Source organism: Panthera tigris, chromosome A3, assembly GCF_018350195.1.
Source record: "Panthera tigris isolate Pti1 chromosome A3, P.tigris_Pti1_mat1.1, whole genome shotgun sequence".
Lineage (NCBI taxonomy): Eukaryota > Metazoa > Chordata > Mammalia > Carnivora > Felidae > Panthera > Panthera tigris.
The window spans coordinates 76,323,851-76,344,181 of NC_056662.1; the positions used below are offsets into that span (position 1 = coordinate 76,323,851).

The window sequence follows — 20,331 nt, forward strand, 5'->3', positions numbered from 1 at the left end:
AATAAGGGGATTGGAGTCAGACAGACATTAAACCCATTTTTTCTCTGTATAGTAAGGCTTAGCTAAAACAAGAATCTTGACACAGCACCATCAGCTATTTTGGTTGTATTATCGTGCCCGTATCTACAACCAGGCATTTCCTGTTTTTCTGTTGTGTTCACATTCAAAGGTAATATTTGTGGTGCTAACAGAAGACAAGCAGAAGAGCCTTGTTAAATAGAATAGAATATTAGGATGTGTCAGAAGGGAGAAAATTAGGGGTAGAAGGACCAGGGTGTTGGGCAGGAAAGAGAGAAGAACAAGACCTAGGGGTGAAGGTTTGGTAAGGTGCAGACCCACTGTTGTACTGGGTGGAATGAAACACCACTGCCTGCTCACCAGCCTGCCTTCTTTTTCCATGGCCTGGATGCCTACCTCGGCTGCTCTCTCTTGACTGGGATTTTCAGGGTTAAGATTTAAATCTCTCCTTCTCTTCCTCTTTAGAACTATAATAAAGGCACCAGGAGGGTCTTGCTCCCTCTGGCCTAGAATAAGATGAAAGAACAAAGGAAACTTGATTCCATGCCTGCAAATTGAATTTTCTTTATTGGGTCCATTTAAAAATTCCTGGAGTAGGAGATTCACCTGGACTTGGGGGCATTTCATTTGGACTTGGCTTAAGACCCTAGGGTAGACAATTGGAAAGCTACTGTGCAGATTTGGTGGATGCGTTATAAAGTGTGTATGTTGAGGGGAGGATTAAGGATATATTTTCAATAAAGAAGGTTAAAACTTCTGCTAATCATGGTTAGTGATGCCTCAATCTCCTCTCAGGGACATTTTTAATTCATTTCAACAAGGATTTGTCACTTGTCTACTATTTGCAGGACAAGAACAGAGGGCTCCCTTCTTTCCTGGGTCTGGTTTATGATTGGGCAGAGCCAACTTAGACAGGAAACAGTAAAACAGACAAACAAACACAGAAGTAAATTGTTTAATTAGCTATAATTAACCAGCTAATGCATTTCAATAGTCTGTGTATGGGGGTAGTCAGAAGGGTCAATGACCAGCACTTATTAAAGAACCAGAAAGGGGTTCTTGGAAGTGGATTTCACACCAGGATAAAAGAGGTATGCCCTAGTATGGCAAACAAGATAGTGTGCCTGGCTGCGTTTCTTGACTCATTTTATCGGGTCTTCATCTATAATCTAAGGAATAATTGCAGTTCTTCTCATGTGCCATATTCTCTCATGCCTCTGCATCTTAGCATATGTGCTCCTTCTGGCTGGAAGTCCCCCCTCTCCTTTCATTTGTTCCTTTGACAGTTCATTCAAACATAACTTGGTTGAATCCTACTATGTTTCAAAATCCATTTTGTGTGTCACCTCTTCCAGGAAGCCTTCCCAGAGGACTGTTCCCCTGCCTACCCGCACCTCCCCACCCCACACTGCCCTTAGCTTAAGCAGAGTGTTCTTCTTCCATGCTACATTAGCACCTATGCATACTTTCCATACAGTGCAGTGAGGGCAAATGCTTGCGTCCCTGACCAGACTCTGAGCTCTCTCGGCAGTGACTTGTTTTAGTTCCATGCTTGCAGCCTCTGTAGTGTTGGCAATCCAGAGCTAAGTCAAGAAAAGTTTTTTTTAATGAGTGAATAAGAGAATACCAGAAAAAAACAGTCCTGAATATCTCATTGCTACTTTAGTTACATACTCCTGGAATGAAAATTTATGTGGCAAAGAGTCCCATTTTAGAATCAGAATTCCTAATGCATATCTCATCCCTGAAAATTATGCCATTGTCTGGCAGTGACTCCTATGCATCCAGAAGAAGAAACCTCTTAACATGGGCCACAGGTGACTGCGTGCCCCATCTCTCCTGCTGGCAGCTGGCATGGCTCCATGTTGCCTCCAGGAATGAGAATGCTGAGGCCAGCTTCTTCCAGGATGAATGAAGGGTCCTGGCAATGCTAACTGAGCAAGACTGGGGGTCCATTTGGAGGCTGACCTCCCTGTGTTGTGCAGCACATGCTCTGTTGGGGAATGGGTGCTGCGTTTAGTGTTCCGTTTTCCCTGCAAGAGATGCAGAGATGTGAGGCCAACCAGAGAGAGGTTAAAGAGATGTGGGAGCCTTACAGCTGGGGATCATTAACAACAATCAAGACCAACATAAAAAGGCAGCAGGACTTCCCTCCCTCTTGGCCTTGGAAGCCATCTGGATAGAGGAAATTTGGTTTAAACTCTGGTAAGGGAACTTTTTAGTACTCTGAGATTGTTTTTTTAAACTTCTCCATAGAAGTCCCTTGACTCTCTAAAATCTGTCCCTTAAAACCCTTTGCCAGCAAATTTGTACCCCTTTATACCAGAAGAGATTGTGACTGACAGCATAAACTATGCACTTACTACCTTTCTTAAATACCTGGTAGACCCAGTGGATCTTTTCACATATTCTGAAAGCCACGATCCTGTTCTAGTCAGAATTAGGCAAGATTCTTTGACTGCTATGTCTATATGCCCTTCTAAGGGCCCATGCTATGCCACAGCTGATTAGAACAGTGGTGGCCCCTGACCCTGGGGTAGCCCAGTGGCCTGCAACAAGGCCTGGCTAAGTCAATCAGTTTTTTTCCTAGAGAAATTGGAAGCAGGAACAGGGAGAATTTTTTGCAGTCTATGACATACCTTTGAGATGAAAGGTCAAGGTCATATAGAATTAGTGCTAGGACTTCTTTTGTAATATCACATGCACACTGAAGTCCTAAAGGGCTGGCTAGTGAAAATTTGAAGAAGCAGTTAGACAAAGGGGATGTTTCAAATGTGCAGAGAGAAGTAAAGATGAAGCCCCATAAGTCCTAAAGAATGAAGGAAGTGGCCTCAATTACTGTGTTTTGGTTTCCCAGTATGGCTCAGCTCTACTGTGCTTCTTGTCTTTGAATGTCCGGATGTCCTTGACATCATTGTGTCCTTATAGCTTTCCTTTCACTGACTTGATAGGGTCTCTTTCCTTAGCAGTGAAAAGTGCCCCAAACTTGTCCCTGTCGGACTTTGCCTGATCATGGAACTTGTATTGCTTTTTTTGGACTCAATAAAAACAACGCATTTAGATGAAAGGAAGTGAAGGGGGATCTGATCAATGACTATCTTTACCTTCTTAATAAATGCCACAGTAGCCTCTGGAACCTACTGTCTTGGTTCCTTTTCTCTCCCTATCATCGGCAGCAAACAGCAGTTTGGGCCTTAGTGGCATTCTGTGTTGTTCCGGACATGTAGTATTTTTGTTGAGATTGCTTCAACAATGGCTAGCAATATGTTTCATGCTTCTCTTCCACTCCCCATGTCATTTAGTTATTGGGCACAATGCCAGCGTCCAGAAGTTATTCCTTGACATGGAAAGGTAATGATGCTGACTCATGCTTTCCTCTTAGATGTATATGAGGGAAGGAAATCCCCCTACTCACTTGTATAATTTGCTTTTGAAACTAGTGCCATGGAAGCTCAGTTCCACCCTCATTTGATAGTTGCTCTTCAGATTGTCAGAGAGGCCATTCTGATGTTGGAGGTCTAGGACCTGGGAACATTCTATGGCCTTGACAATTTTTATCTTTTTTACCCAAATGAAATAATTATTTTCATTTTTTTAACCTTACTCTGAAAGAAATGTATGTTTACAACACTCGGGGCTGTGGTATTGTATTCTCTGCCTAGAAGATTCTCCTCTCTGTGATGCCCATGGCTGGGTCCTTTGTTTCATAAAGGTCTCAGCCTGAATATTGCCCTGGGAGAGGTCTTCTTTGACTGTCCTAAATAGCCAAGTAGTTGTTCTCAGTCATCTTTCTCTGCTTCTAATTTCTTTCATTGTATGCGCCACTTGCTGACCTCCTATTCTATTTTTGTTTATCCCTTGCCTTCCCCACCCACTGTAAGCCCACAAGCACAGAGACTTTGTTTTGTTCCGGGTCATATCTTCAGTGCCTAAAATAGTGCCAAGGGCATGGTACCACAACAGTTATGTGGAATGAATATATCTATGAATTGCAAGAATTTAAAGATTTCGTAAAAAATAAAATGAAAGTAAATATTACCCACACTTCCACCACCCAGAGATAAATGCTGTTAACATTTAAGTGGATAACAGTCTTGAATTTTTTAAGGAAAGAAAGGGAACATGCTATTTTAGTCTGATTTTTTTTCACATTGCAATGAAAGTGGATATCTTTCGATGTTACATCAACAGTTCTCAGCCATGGTGGTGAAGCAGGTGAAGAGTGCTAAAATTCACATTCCAAAGCCTCACCGTAGACCAACTTAGTCAGATACTTTGGAGTTAGGGGCAACATTTCTAGCTTTGGAAGTGATTTGGATGCACAGGTGGAGTTGGAAATTACTGGTCTACGTGGTTATTTTAACTGCACAGAATGAATGGAGAGGTTTTTTTTTTTTTTTCCTTTTGCAAAACTAATGAATCCTTATTGGAATCTTAACTGGTGACCAATGAAACTAGATATACCTACTACTAATATGAGTTTTTTTTCTCTCTCTCTATATATATACATATTCCTTTAATCCTCACAAGAGCTATAAGTTTGGCACAGTGCTGGCACCATTTTACAGATGAGGAGATTGAGGCACAAAGAGGTTGAATAACTCACCCAATTGTCAAAGTCACACAGTCACATAACTAGTAAGAAACAAAGCTGGGCCTTGAACTCAAGGAATGGTTCTGAGTCCATTCTCCTCTCCTGACCCTGACGCTATACAGTCCTCCCATGGATTCTAATATGTATTTAATTTAATAATTCTCATTGATTTAGTTCTTCAGTTTGAAAATCACTTTCATTTAGGAAAGCAGCATGATGTAATGGAAAGACTGTCACTTTTAGCCATTATCTGCTTAATGGTTGGCTGACTCTGGGCAAATTGTTTAACTTCCCTAGTTTAGCCATATCTGAAAAATGAGAATGGAAATACCAACTGATCACCTGTGGAGAGAATGTGCATAATACATCTATTCCAGTGCCTGGCACAGGTAGGTCCTGAACACATGATAGTTTTGGTGTCGTCATCACCTTAGTTAATCTTTGCAGATGTTCCAGTAAGGATACAGGAGGGGCTTTTGGAAAGGTGAATGTGCTGAGTTCAGTGTGTAATGTTTGCCTATACTTATCTTCTTCCAATACACCAGGTTAACTTTATAGGTCAGAATCTGCTTTGACACGTAATTTGGTGGGTGAATCCTCTGTTACATCGTGGGACAAATGTCTTTTTCCTACCCCTTGCCCTGTAAGTTATAGAGAAAAAGGCACACAGGGTTTGAATGGGGGTAAAAAGATAGGTGGCATATCTGCCTTTTCCGGTTGTCTTTATTCTATTTTACTAGTGAGCGATTTAATTTTACTTGCAGAATAACAGAGATGTTAATTGTCATGTCAGAGCTTTTACATGACAAGATACAGTTAGTTATTGAATAGATAAGGACAATTTCAATGCAGTACAGTTATGGTTGAGGTAGCACAAGTGAACAGTGACATTTTTTATTTAACTCCCTATTACATTAAAAAATCAAGTCCTTCCGCCTTTTCTTAAGAAATTATCAGCCATCAGTCTTTTGAACTGGAAGGCTCATGAGTTAAATGTGTCTCTGGAATACGTATGAACAATTGTATTATAAAGCATCCCCTGCCTACAACTTGCCAACTGAGTCTACCCTTGCTCAGGATGTTTGAAGTGTGAGGAGTTACGGTTGGGAGAGAATGAATGGGCACAAAGTTGGAATGGATAATTGAAATAGGTGTTTTCTGCTGACTGGTAGAGGCATTGGGAGATGGGAATTGGGAGACTGTGTGTCTATGACAATGTGTGAAATGGCAGTTTTTGTTTTCCCCTGGGTATTCAATCTTAGGACACTCTCAGATATGGCCAAGGTATTATATGAAAGTCAAGTTTCTAATTTTTTTCTACAATGTCTTTATTTCCTTACCCCTCGATGCACTCTACTTGGGTTTCCATCATTGAACCAAAGCAGCTCTCAGAAGGGTTGACAATAACCTATATGCATTCTTAGCCTTTACTTTTGTGACCTGTCAGCATCATTTGATGTTGTTCTGCTAAATGAACAAACATGCTCTTCCCTTAGTTTATGACACCACATCGTGTGTCTTTTCTTCTATGAGTCTGGCTACTTCTACTCAATTGCCTTTGTCAACTTGCTCTTTTTTCTTAATCTTTAAATGTTTGAGAGTTTCATAGCTTTGCCCTTGTCCCTCTTGTCTTTGCAGGCTATGTTTCTCCCCCAGGAAGTTTTATTTATGTTTGTGGTTTTAAATATGTTCTGTGTTATAGAATCACTACAGTGACGACTTATTATTGTGTATCTCCAGCACGGATTTCCCTTTACACTCATATGAAGACCTCCTGACCTCCAACACGTTTCATGAGCAAACACAGTCTCTCAAAAAATGAACTCATCATCCTTTCTACCCTAAACAAAATCTTATACTTTTCCTATGGCAACTTTACATTCTGTCTCTCAGCTCCCATCTCCAAACAATATCCACCATGTTCTATTGGTCTTACCTCCTAAATTTCTTTTTGGCTCTGTTTGTTTCTCTCCTTCTGTAGTCTCATTGTTCTAGATAAAGCTACCATGATCTCTTTCCCTTGACCACATGTTCTCTTACCTGATATTTCCATATACCTTTATAAATCTAATAAGTAGATTTGCTTTCCATCTGTTTAGTTACCTTCCCACTGCTCTAAAACTAAAAATCAGAATTCTTAACACAGTCTCAAGCCCTACATGATGGGTAATATGCCTCTATTCCCAGCTTGAACCTCTCTCCTGCTCATTCTATGACTCCTAGACTCTTTAGTACCCATGTTCCTTCCTGGCTGAGAGCCTTCACATGCTCTGTTCCCACACCTTGGAACTCCCCATCCTCCTTCACATGCTAAAATATTAATTGTTGCTTTTTCACTTCCTACGGAAAACATTTTATGACCTTGCAGGTCCTTCTGCTATTTGCCCTTATTATACTCTACCAACCTCCTTCACCCAGCACATCATGAGTGTAACTAAATAGTTAACTTAGGTAAGAGTCATATAATATTTTGCTATCCCAGTGGGATGATAATATCCATGAAAATAGAAGTCCATTTTATATTGTTTTCTCCTTTCACCCTATGTCTGGTAGAGTTCTTTACATATAGAAGGCATTCAGTAAATATTGGTTGAAAGAAAGAAAGAGAAAATAGAGAATTCCTTTGGGGATATGGAAAATTCAGAAAAGTATCTGGGCAAGAAAATATTCCATTACTGAATTTGGGAAAGATAAAAGTTCTTTGTCTTAAACTGTTCAGTCTATTTTTCCTTTAGTAAAAATTCCTTTCTTCCTGGTAAAATAGGTGGATAATGGGATACTTTTTCTGGTACAAAACTTCAATCAGATGAGGGCAGTCATGTTATATTTATGGTGAAAATATATGCCCAGTTGTATAAATGTTCTTTGCCTAAAGAAGAGTTGTTGTTTTTTTATTTCCATTTAAAAAAGTGATAAAGTTGAAAGATATTATATTCCCAATTGCTGAAGCATGTTTCTGATTTAAACCTACATTTCTTTATGAATTTAAATTAATTATATATTGAAGATGGTTGAAAGATATAAGGTTGCGTGCTGGTATCAGTGTGACACAACTAAGTAATTAGTGAGGAGTGCAAATACTTTCATTAAATAAACTGCTATCTTTTTAGCACTTGAGGGAGATTTCATCTTATCCTTCTTCCCTTGATTAAAAAAGAAGTGATATATCTGTTGTAATTCAAGAGCCTTTACTCACTTCATAGACATTGTTGACACTGGAGACCATTGCATGAAGGGGAAAGGAAGGCAATATTCTCACCCCTAACAAAACTGTCACAAAATCACATTTTCACATGTCTGAGAAAAAAATAAAAAGAAAGAAAAAGAAAGCACAATGCTGTTAATTTTCAACGTGGATTTCTCAACAGCTAAATACAGGTGGCAAATGAATAGTATTACACAACTATTTTCTAAAGCATCTCCAATAATTATCACTGGCAGTCTTTTGTGTGGAACAATATTTGGGGGATGGGCAACTGAGAAATGGTAATAAATGTAGAGTTGCCATAATGGAGACTTATTGGAAGGCTGTTCAAAAGGTAAGCAAGGAAAGGAGCAAGTTTCTGTGGAAAAAGCAGGAAGGGAAAGTGGTTTGAAGAGATCAGTGAGAGGGAAAGGATGTGGGGTAGGCGGCTGCAGGCCCACGGAGGATTGGAAACCAGAAGTGGAATGTTGAATTGGATGTACATGTAAGAGGAATTGATTGAGGATAAGGGAGTGGGATGTAGTATTTCAAATTCTATATGTGAGGAAATGGACAGGGCCATTGTCCACAAGCATTGATGTGCTGACCTGAGTATAGAAATGAGCTCATCATGGTCCGCGATTGGGAGGACGTAGAATATTGATTGTGTCAGACTCCGACAAGGTCCTTGTCTCCTCTCTTTTTCTGAGCCACTGGCAAGATTTCCCTTAACAGTATGCCTCATGTTTTCTAACACCTGGTCTGATATTATTTCTGTTTTTGATTTTTGTTATTAAATCACATGAAGGAAAATTGGTCTGATATCTAAAAAGACATCCCTAAATAGTGAGAGACATACATATATTTTTATATTTGGAAATGCTTAAAATTATTTATTCATCCAGATATATATTGTTTGTTATGTCTTAAAGTATTGAAAAAATTTTCTTGTTGAAGGAAGTTTATGTGGTGCTGAGGGATGGCCCTTGAAACAACAATGACAAGTATGTGTTGATGCAGTATAAGGAAGAGCTGTCCAAAATATGGACTCTGGCTTGAGGAGTACTGAATTCTTCATAGTTAGAAGTGTTTGAACCCAGGAAGAACAACCTGGCAGGAATGTGTTAATAAGAGATGCAAGTCAGAAGCCTGGAATAAGGAGCTTATTATACACAGCTTGTTATCCTGTGACCCAGAAGCAGGCTATGGTCTCCAGATAGGTTTTGTCTGTCCCTTTTGGGCTTTATAATCTTGAACTAGTTGCCAACACTTAAAAGTTGGGAGAATTCACAAGATTTAGATTTCCAGCTTTTCTTGAAAAACTAGAACTGACAGTGGGATACTAACCTTTATAAATGACAAGCCTGCCAGAGGAAAGTAGCCGTTGTCCCTGGAGATGGCACATAGGATCTCCTGTTGTCACAAACCAGCACAGTCCAGTTCTCACAAGCTCATTCCTTCCCTGTTCTCTGTAAGCACTGGACTTTCCATCTGCTGGTAGGTTTTCCTACCCTGAGATTTTCCAAATCTATGAAATTTTCAACATTATCTTTTTTTTTGTCTCATATATTATATATTTTGACAGCTTATAACCCATGGTTAAACTACCCCATGTTTTAAAAAAATGTTAATTTATTTTTTAAATTCCAGTATACTTGACATAGAGTGTTATAATTCACGTGTACAATAGAGTGGTTCAGCAATTCTGTACATTACTCAGTGCTCATCTTAAGTGTACTGTCAATCCCCATCACCTATTTCACCCATCCCCCTACCCGCCTCCCCCTTGACAACCACTAGTTTGTTATCTATATTTAAAAATCTGGGTTTTTTTTATTATCTCTTTTTTTCCCCCTTTGGCTGTTGTTGTGTTTCTTAAATGCCACAAGTGAGTGAGATCATATGGTACTTGTCTTTGCCTGGCTGACTTATTTCGCTTAGCGTTATACCCTCTAGTTCCATCCATATTATTGCAAATGGCAAGATTTCACTCGTTTTTATGGCTGTTTGAGATAGTTGTAAGAAGGTCCAAGAGAAGTGTAGGGGTTTATACCATTAATGTTCTATAATGATTTTAAGTTAGTTATGTCAAAGATATTTCATACTGATAATCATCTATCTGATTGGATGAATCCACTGTTTTGCCTATAAAAATGGCTATTTTGTAAAGTATTATTATTTCCCTATGAATAGATACATGCTTTTCTTCATAAAGCATGATGCTTGAAACTATAAGGCAGTAATTAATCACTATCATAAATCTTACTACAAACCTTGCAGGAATGTTTTAAACCAGATTGCAGTGATTCTGCAGAATGTGTAGATTCTAGACATCCATATTTTATAAGCACCCATGCTTAACAGCAAGAAGACCCAAACAATATATTATTTTGTTTGGACATTTGATATCGAGTATACTTAAAAATGTAACCAAGGAATCAAAAACGAACTTTTTTTTTAACTTTACCATGCACCTCAATAGCATCTCCTTTGTCTATCTTATTAGCAAAAACATGTTAAAAATTTACCACACTTTATCAGTGTTGTATAATTCTAGTGTTCAAGTCCTTAGATAAAAAATTACCATATATATATATATATATATATATATATATATGTTCTGAAATGGAATCAGATCCCAGATACAGTTATTTGCAAAATCTCAGGAGTTTGAGATTCTTCAGAATTCTTCAGATTCTTCGGAAGAAGAAATATGTTTCTCATTACTTTTGTAAAACTTTGAAGTATATTATGTTTTAATTGTAAGAAATACACCTTTAAATACTCCTTTGTACTGCTTATGATAGTTGTACCTGTAATCAGAATATGTTCTCATAAAGATCTACATACACATACATACATTTTGATCTAGTGGCATTTCCCCATTAAAGAGAAGAGAAATGCAAAAGATTTTTTAAACTACTTTTTTTTTAAAGACAGGGTGTTATATACATACCATTTATAAATAAGCCCTGAAATAGCCACAAGATATATGTGGCAGACAGTTGAGTAAACATGGTCAATATTAAGACTTCCACAGTTGACTCAAGTGGGTAAAATTGATTTTTTAAACCTATAACCCATTATGAGTATGCATTTAACCTAACCAAACTCACATGGTGGCTTTTGCATTTTTGTGTAGCTTGGATTTTCTGTCTGTTGTCTAGCAGATGCTAGAATGGGGAAGTGAAGCTCTTCTTGGACAATATATATGAGACAATAGTGGAAGAAAACCTTTGGTTTGTTTTCTTCCTGTTTTTAAAATTCACAGTGCTAATTTGTGCTGTCTTTATACTCAGTATGTAATGCGTTACAGAGTTGCCTCACTTATTTTTTATGCCCACTCATGAGAAGTGTGTCATTTTCTAGAATGGAGAAGGTAAAGCAGAGTTCCACAAGGTCTGTATTTGTCACAGTGAAAATTTGGCAGTTTATTGACTTTCCTTTTTCATTCATGTTGACTTGTCATTTTCTTTCTTTCTTGTTTCCTAATCATGGTAGCTCTTGCTTGAGAGCTTGTCTTTACAGGGGCAGTAGCAGAATGTTTGTTGGAGTTATTACCTTTTAACATAGCTGCTTAATGATGTCACAGTGGTTGTGGAGGAGAAAAGATAATTTTTTAGAACTCCTCTTCCTTAGCCAATGTGCTTCATGGAATCATAGAAAGCTGGGGCTGGGGGGAATCTCCATAATCCTGTAGTTTGGCATTCACAAACCGGTAGTTCACCAGCTTTTACCTTGGCATTGCTTAATTTGACTGCCATAATGATTTTGTTTGTTTTCAAGTCTAAATCTCTTCAAATGAGGCATGTGTTTTTCAGGTTCCTGTAGACTCCAATACTGCCTAGTTTTTTGCAACCAACTTCTTGACACATTTATGCCACCCACCCAGCCTATCAAAGTATTTGTGTTTCTGACTTCAAATCTACTGAATTGAACCATATCAAATTGCCATTTTTTTTTTAGATTTAAAAGGTAGTTGAATATTAGAAATTCCATATAGTTCAGTCTTCTTATTTCAGAGATGAAGAATTTTTTTTAAATTTTTAATATTTGTTTATTTTTGAGAGACAGAGAGAGAAAGAGCACAAGCAGGGGAGGGGCAGAGAGAGACACGCACAGAATTTGAAGCAGGCTCCAGGCTCTGAGCCCAACATGGGGCTCGAATTCACGAACCATGAGATCATGACCTGAGCCAAAGTCGGACGCTTAACTGACTGAGCCACCCAGGCACCCCAAGAAGAATAATTTTAAAGAACAAATGACTCATTTAAAATAACAGAGTTCTCAGCATCTCAAAACAGGTATATATATGTTTTTTCAGGAGTTGCTATTTAAAGGATAGTTTGACTAGATTGATAAAGCAATTGCTCCTGGGGCTTATAATTTTTGAAGCCTTATCACTAAGTATATCTGTGTAAGAATGATTTATTCTCCTTCTTTCCCAGGAGTAGGATTTGGAGGAAAAGAAGGGGTACCACTGACAAAAGGTTAACAGAGTGAGGAGAGAAAGAGAGAGAGAATGTATAGAACTGAAGGGAACATAGCAATTTATGAGAGTTGAGTGGAATTTTCCTGAAATGCTGTTGTCTCTGTTGATGTACCACTTGTTTTATGTGGATTAATAGTCATCAGAATCAATATGCTCTAAGTGATGCAAGTGAATTTTAACATTCTTTCATTTAACAGATTCCTAGTGTGAACCATATTTAATGATCAGCCTAAAATTGGAAATAGATATTTATTGCGGGGCTCTAAGTTATGAGTTCATTTTGTAATTGAGTTGGGACAAAGATATGATTACAGTTTGTTCATTGTATGCACTATGGCTTAAATAATGCCTCTGAAATGCATGCATGTAGATGAAACTGCATCTGTGTGTCTAAGGAAAAAAATCCTGTCCTTTTTATTCCAGAGTATTGGGAAAATGGGTTCTGAGATTGATTTTGGCAGTTAATAAAAGTAAAGAGTTACAATATTGTATTGTACTCTAAAAATTAGAGAGAACAGAGCCACTTAATTATAAGTGGCTGTTTTTTCAGCTTTATATTTCTGTGCTTGTTATGAGATCAATAGGAATTATCTTCTTATTTTTCTAGTTCTAAACATGCCAAGAAAACAATAGCCCTAACCTGGTGTGCTAACATTAATAAATCATAATTATATTCTCAATAATAGAAGTGTACACTATTCTCAAGAATGTATACAATACTTAAGGCTACATTGTCTCAGATTCCTATGACAACCTCAGGAAATGAGCATTAGTATTCCACTCCCCAACCCCCTTCTCAGATGAGGAAGTTGAGGTTTGGCAAGAGAAGGTAGCCTGCTATGAAGTTAGAGTCTGGATCCTTGTACTCTTATTCCCATGTGCTATTCCTCTTTCACTGATGGAGATAGGAAATATCAAAGAACCCCCCACACTCAGACTCTTCAGAGCACTGACAGTTTCAATACCAGCAGAGAATCACCTGGCAAAGTTCAGAGATGGCATTGAGATTTTGACTAACAGAGACTAACCACGTACATAGTTGAATTTGCAGCAGAGGAAAGGCTACTGTATCCTACCTTCATGGCAGATCAGAACTTACATTGTCATGCCATCCTTCTGCTTAAAAGGGTCATGGTTCTGTGCCTTTCATTATCTAGGGAAATATCACATTATTAACCAGGGGCACTGAGGGATGTATATGAGAATGGGTGGCACAATGTATATAGATGATATTTCCCAGCGGTCTTCTGGAGAGAGCCTGTTCGAATGTACTGCAGCAATTCAAGCCACATTAACAGAGAGAAACACTGTTCACTGTATCCCTTCTGTCCACAAGGGAGTAAAGTGTGTAGGGAAAGAAGTTCAATTTCTCCTTCTCTGTAGCCATAAAATGATTTTTTTTTTCATTTTGATAAGAAATATCAGTCTTTGCAATTGAGAAAATTCAGTTAGAATTATCGAAATGATTGCACTCATTGGGCAATTATATGAAGATGGCTCATTATTAAAAACAGATCTTCTGGTGTTTATCTCAAAGAGAATTTCCTATTGCCCTGTTACTAGAAGGAGAGTGGCTTTGTGACTGCTGGTAGGCTGGTAAGTGAGGGCTAAAAACTATTTTCTCATGTGACATATTCATCACCTTCGGAAAGAGAGAAGAACTGAGAAGAACTGTATTAGGGTGGAGGAATTATGGGAGATGGCTTTCCAAATGGTTTTGTAATGAAGCTACACTAATTATATAAAGGAAATATGTTTATAATACCAATGAATAATAGAAGTCTTTATTAGGTGCTACAATTGTGTTATCAGTTTTATAAATATTTGCACCAGCAGTTAAATAGAGGGGAAAGAAGAAAGACCAACAGTAGTATACATTTCAATTACGTATATAAAATAGCCACTTAAAAATTGGTCTTTGGTTGTGATGCCACATGTCCTGCCTGGGTCATTTACCTTTTTTCTAAGTAGCTAGAAATGCGCCTAATAGATCTTATAAAGAAGAATATACCCCAAGTAAATTTATCAGGGTAGTAGAGGTTGTGAGCACATCACATACTTCTGTTGTTGTTTTTTCTGGAATCGTCGTTCAATTTTGGTCCATGTTAGTAGAGTACTTGTAAAGGAACAACTGTCAAAAGGTTCTCTCTCTCTAGTTTTCTTTTCTTTGGCTCCTTGGTAACGATGAAATGACCTTGTTTGAGTGCATTAAAGTTTTTGGTACTGATGTACAGTGTAAGTGATCCATTTTGTCTGTCACAAACCAATATTCTTTGAAAGTCCTTAGTGTTTTAGGTGCAATTCAGAAAGTAACAGAGAAAGAGACTCGACCCTCAAGGAAGTTGGAATCTAAAGGCAATCTTTCCTTCAATGGTGAAATGTTCTGCCAGGTGAAGTGCCTGCTTACTCCTCTATGGAGAGAGATTGTCTTTCGCCTTGATGCAATCCAATGAGAAGTCCCTGCCCTTACCTATTAGTTTTAGAGAACAGTGTGGGGAAGAGGAAAGTCTTCAGAACACTTTTCTAATTTCAGATAGCCATTTAACTTGTCAAAACCCAGAATTTGTTTCTTTACTTATGTTATCTTCATGTGGAAGAGCTGTGTTTGTATTCAGAAAGCAGATAGTTTACCAACTTCTGCTATAGCCACTAACTCAGGATTTTTCAGCACAAGGTATTGCAACCAGTGAGGTAGCAGAGTGGGGGTGGGTGGGTGGACAATCTGGACTTTTTTTTATTGTCCTGTTGGGCATAAATGCTCTATAGTCGGTCATTCCATAGTGCTTGGGTTTTGGCCTTGCAGACCTAATGAGGGGATGAAAGATCCATCACTTCTGTTTCAGAGTCCTGATATTTCTGTCCGTGGTCTCAGTTTTTGTCCATGGTCTCTATTTCCATGGCTCCCTATGTCCTAATACCTCTGAACTTTCACCATGCTTGTATAAGTTCAAGGAGTGTCCGCCTCATATTACAATGGAGTTTCTGAGTAACAGCTTGTTTGAGAGTATTGCCTGTGACCAAGAAACACATAAGCAAAGGAAGCTTTCAATCCTCATTTCATTTTCATTGTAGCACAATAAAAAACTAACTTTGAAACTATTTTAAAATTTATATGATTTTCAGTTACAAAAAGGATCACTTTTCAACCAGACTAGTGCATGTGTGTGAGCGTGGACACACGTGTGTGCGTACGCACACACACACACACACACACAGACACACACACTGATATAATAATCTGGTATTCCTCACAAATAGACCTTTAGTATCCTGCCATTAGTCTGTGATATTATAACTCATAAAGTACAACTCTTTATTTTTAAGGTTTTATTTATTTATTTTGAGAGAGCACACAGGGGAAGGGCAGAGAGACATGGAGAGGGAGGGAGGGAGGGAGGGAGGGAGGGAGAGAGAGAGAGAGAGAGAGAGAGAGAGAGAGAGAGAGAGAGAATCCCAAGCAGACTCTAATGTCAGTGCAGAGCCTGACAGGGGCTCTAACTCATGAACCATGAGATCCTGACCTGAGCCGAAATCAAGAGTCAGACGCTTAACCTGCTGAGCCACCCAGGTGCCTAGTACAACTCTTACAGTGTGCATTCCACCAGAGTTAGAGTCTGATAGATTCTGATATTGTATTTGGTGGAGGGGGCAGTAACAAGAAAGTCTTAGGATTGCTTTATACATTGCATAATATCAACTAATAATTATCCAATACAGATGTTTTAGCTTAGGTCATAATTTCAGACTGTTCCTTTTCTAAATACTAAAATGCAATAGCATTTTGCTAAGAAACTGAAAACACAAGTCTAAGCACAGACATGAATATGACATCTTTCATGTGTATGTTTTTAGCTGTATGCTTTGGTTCTTGAATGTAAGCTTGTGCTGCTAAATATTAAGATGGTTCCTTTACTCTATATACTTATCCAATGATAGAAACCATGGCACTCATTTTGCGGAGATGTGTTTGTTTAACTACTGGAGGTTATCCCAGTGGCAAGTTCATCCTTATTTGATAATAATGAAACATAAGTTTTATATGTTTGCTTGAGTAAGATTGCCATCTGGTAAATAATATGTTTTGTGAGTGTTTATAACAATCATGGTTTAAGCCCAAATTGACTTATCATGATTGCTGCAAATAACACTTGAGTGTCCTAACTGGTTTGATTTTTTTTTTCTTTGTTGAATTGAGAAAATGTATTTTATGAAGCTTCCTGCATTTATTTTTAAAGTATTTTGTGGGTTTTAAAGCTTGAGTTTTCAAAAGCAATAATTACAGTTGATTACTATCTCCATACAGTACTTCTGCTCTAAAGTAGAGAAAAAAGATTGTTTATACAGCGTAAGTATTGTTTATATGTATGTGTATATGTATGTATATAACCAAATATATGTATATATATAGATATATATATCCACATATCTCTATCTCTATCTATCTATCTATCTATCTAAAGTATATTTGGTTTCACCATCAACAAGGTAGAAGTTTATTCCTTTATAATTGATGAACCCTAAACATTTTCACTTTAGAATAGTATATTAACAAAGCATATCTAACAGCCAGGAGTGTCTTGGTGTATTATTTCTCAGGCAGTAATAGCATTAGAAGCAATTGTGGAAATTGTTTCCAACCCATTATCTCTCCTTAAATTGGAGAAACTTATGATAGAAAAAGTTTTTTTCCCCCTCAGCCCAAGTGAAGCTGAGATTGTCTTTTCTCCATGTCACATGTAAAACAGCTTTTCTAGTTTCCACAGGATTAATTTTCCACATATCAGTTCAATTTGAAGACTTCAAGTGAGATTCAATGACTTGTTCTTGAAAATGTCAATTAAAATCTTTAGCTAGTTGCTTTGCATATCAAAAGGAATATAAAGAAATGGGTATTTAGGCTAGAAATTTAGATGAGCCTAGAAATGGAGTCTATAGTTGGTTAGTGATTTTTGGTTAGAAGACTAGGCATTTGATTCTTCATGCCCATCAGTTATTTTCATGCTTTTCCAAGGTCAAGGTTGTGGCATTTGGCTAGAACTGGCTCTCTTGCTTTTGGGTGATATGATCTGGAAAGAAATAAGGGAGGCTGAGAGTATAATTAGATCAACCCAAAGCCATATTCTGCCCTTTGAAATGTTCTTTTCATATTTTCTTATATTCTGGAAGACTATCATATCTTCATTAGGAAGGTCTTCTGTACATACAGAGTATAGGTAGATACCTTCCTTGATTTCATCTTTATCCTCCCCTACTCAATTGATAATCTTTCTTTTAGGGAGTTTATTTTCACATACAGGTTCAACTTCCATTTACATGTAGATAACTCCAAATATACATTGTTCCCTCTCAGCTTTAGATCTCTGCCATACATATACCAGCACTCCTAATGATTTGTCCATAGCTTCTTAAACTGTTGTTAGAGTTCATTATCATCCCTCTTCTCCTCTTGCTTTTCCTATATTCGTGATTTCATTCATATCCATGTCTGTGGATATACTGCCTTTAAACTATGGCTCTGAAATCTGCATTTCTAGTCTGAAGAGATGACCTTCCTGTATAAAATCTGTTCTTCCTCTTGTTCTGTCCGTTTCAGAGAACAGGATTACCTCCACCCAGAAGCGAAAGCCAGAACCTGGTTGACATCCCAGATTCTTCCTGTCACCTGATCTTCCATATCTAATTGGTAACCATGGCGTGCTTTTAAGTAGCTCTCAAATCTATTCCCTCTTTTTCAGTTCTACCTCTTCTGCCTTAAATCCAGTCTTCATAATATCTTGTCTGCATACAGTAGATATTTTATAACCAGTTTCAACTTGCCAGGTAGCCTTTTCAATGTCATCCTCCAAATCCCTGCTAAAATGATCATTTAAAATGCAAATCTGAATATAACTTTCTCTATTTAATATCTATGACATTCGTGCTCACTGTTCTATCAGTAGAGACTAACACAATGATTGGCACATAATAATAATGATATTCATCCCATAGCATTGTTTTAAGAATTAGATTATTAATATAAAGCATGAATGTTAGGCATCAGTTACTGTTATTGGCACCATTGTTGCAGAAGTAATTCTAATAAAGGATTTAGCAATATCCATAAAGGAACGAGTCATTTTCAAGATAAAGTTCAAGCCTCTGCCATAGCAAAAAAGAACCACTGTGGTCTGGCTCTGGTAGCATTCCAGCATCATTTTATGCTATCTCTTTAAACCCATTTGGGCTCCAGAAATTCTGAACCTGTAGCACCTTGGAGGATGGGTCGTGGTCTATTTCACCTTCACAACTTTGTATATACCACTTTCTCTGCATAAAATGCTCTCACTTGAATGCTTTTCTGCTTAGTGTATATTTACTCATCCTGCAAGTTGCAGCTTTTCTTACACTGGGTTAGGTATCTGTCCTTCAAGTCTTATGACATCCTGGGCATAATTCAAACATAATAGTTATCACATCGATACGATAATTTTGCTTACTTGTCTGTCTTACCTGCTTATGAACTTCTTGCTGATCGAGACTTTTTAATCTACATCTTTCACCTGGGACAGTGGCTGCCACAAGGCAGCTATTCAGTGAATCAATGTAATTTTCCACTATAAGGTTTTAGTTCTTGGTGTTTGTTCTCCTTTGGATTTTTTTCCTCATCTTGGCGTGACTTAATTCAGATGCCATTTTAAAGATGAAGCCTGTTATGACCTATTTGAACAATCTCTTTCTCATCACACAGTGCATGATTAATATCATAGCACGTGGAGAAACATGAGCTTCAAGTGGGGTAAAGCTGCCTTTTAACTGGGAGACTTAGGGTGAGTTACTTCATCTTTGAGCCTTGATTTCTTTGTTTATATATTGTGATATCAGCACTGCCTCACAAAGTTACATGAGCCATTGCAGGTGGAGATACAGGAAGAAATATGTGGAAAGAGCCTGGTGCTGTTGGTGGTTGTAAATATTTGTACCCTGACCATAGTGTACTAGTCATAGATAGTTTTCATCATTGACAATGACAATTATCTTATTTAGAAATCAGAAAAATAAAATTCATCCAGGATATTGATAATTATTTTCCCCAGGAGCAAATCCACACTTTAGTAAAAATGAGAAAATCTTTGTAGTAAATAGTTATTTTTGAGATCTTTTGTTTCTAGTACTTTTAACAATCTTTCCAGGTGTGTCTTATTTACATTTCATGATTTAAGAAACTGGTGTTCAAATAGATTTAAAAATTTGCCGGGGTGCCTGGGTGGCTGAGTCAGTTGGGTGTCTGACTTCGGCTCAGGTTATGATCTCACAGTTCGTGGGATCGAGCCCCGTGTCGGGCTCTGTGCTGACAGCTCGGATCCTGGAGCCTGTTTCAGATTCTGTGTCTCCCTCTCTCTCTGCCCCTCCCCTGCTCATGCTCTGTCTCTGTCTCAAAAATAAATAAACATTAAAAAAATTAAAAAAAAATTTGCCCAACAATTGTCAATAAGCATAAAGATTTTTAAAACTGTTGGTATCTTTTGACTCAAGAATTCCACTTATGGGACTCCATCCTAAAGAAACAAAATCAGGGCACCTGGGTGGTTCAGTCGGTTAAATGTCTGACTCTTGGTTTCAGCTCAGGTCATGATCCTAGGGTCTTGAGATCAAGCCCCGAGTCAGGCTCCATGCTGGGTGTGGAGCCTACTTAGGATTCTCTCTCTCCCTCTCTCTTTCTGCCTCTACCCACCTCTATCTCTTTCTCTCTCTCAAAGGAAAAAGAAACAAAATCAAAGGTACTCAAAAAGATGTATATCTTTGTGTATTTTCATGGGCTTATTTATAATTATATAAAAATTTAAAAACATGAAGTTTCAAAAACAAGGGATTATTTAAATTTGGTATAACACATTCACAAAAGTGAAGAGTTGAATCCTTATGCATTAACACACCCCAGTATGTTTGCTTTTTAAAGTTTTTAAAATGAATATTGTGTTTTTCTAAGGATTCTTTCATTTGTAAATTTAGAAACTGAAGGTCAAAATTGCCATATATATATATATATATATATATATATATATA

General features: G+C 37.7%; 1 long non-coding RNA gene across 1 annotated transcript; it reads right to left on the bottom strand.

Moving 5' to 3' along the window:
* Window positions 1-14,056: 14,056 nt before the first annotated feature.
* Window positions 14,057-19,046, bottom strand: LOC122237325. The gene is made up of 2 exons (XR_006215736.1): window positions 18,778-19,046; window positions 14,057-15,299 (listed from the first exon to the last, which is right to left on the bottom strand). It is a non-coding gene; the product is annotated as an uncharacterized LOC122237325 (long non-coding RNA).
* Between the last annotated feature and the right edge of the window lie 1,285 nt (window positions 19,047-20,331).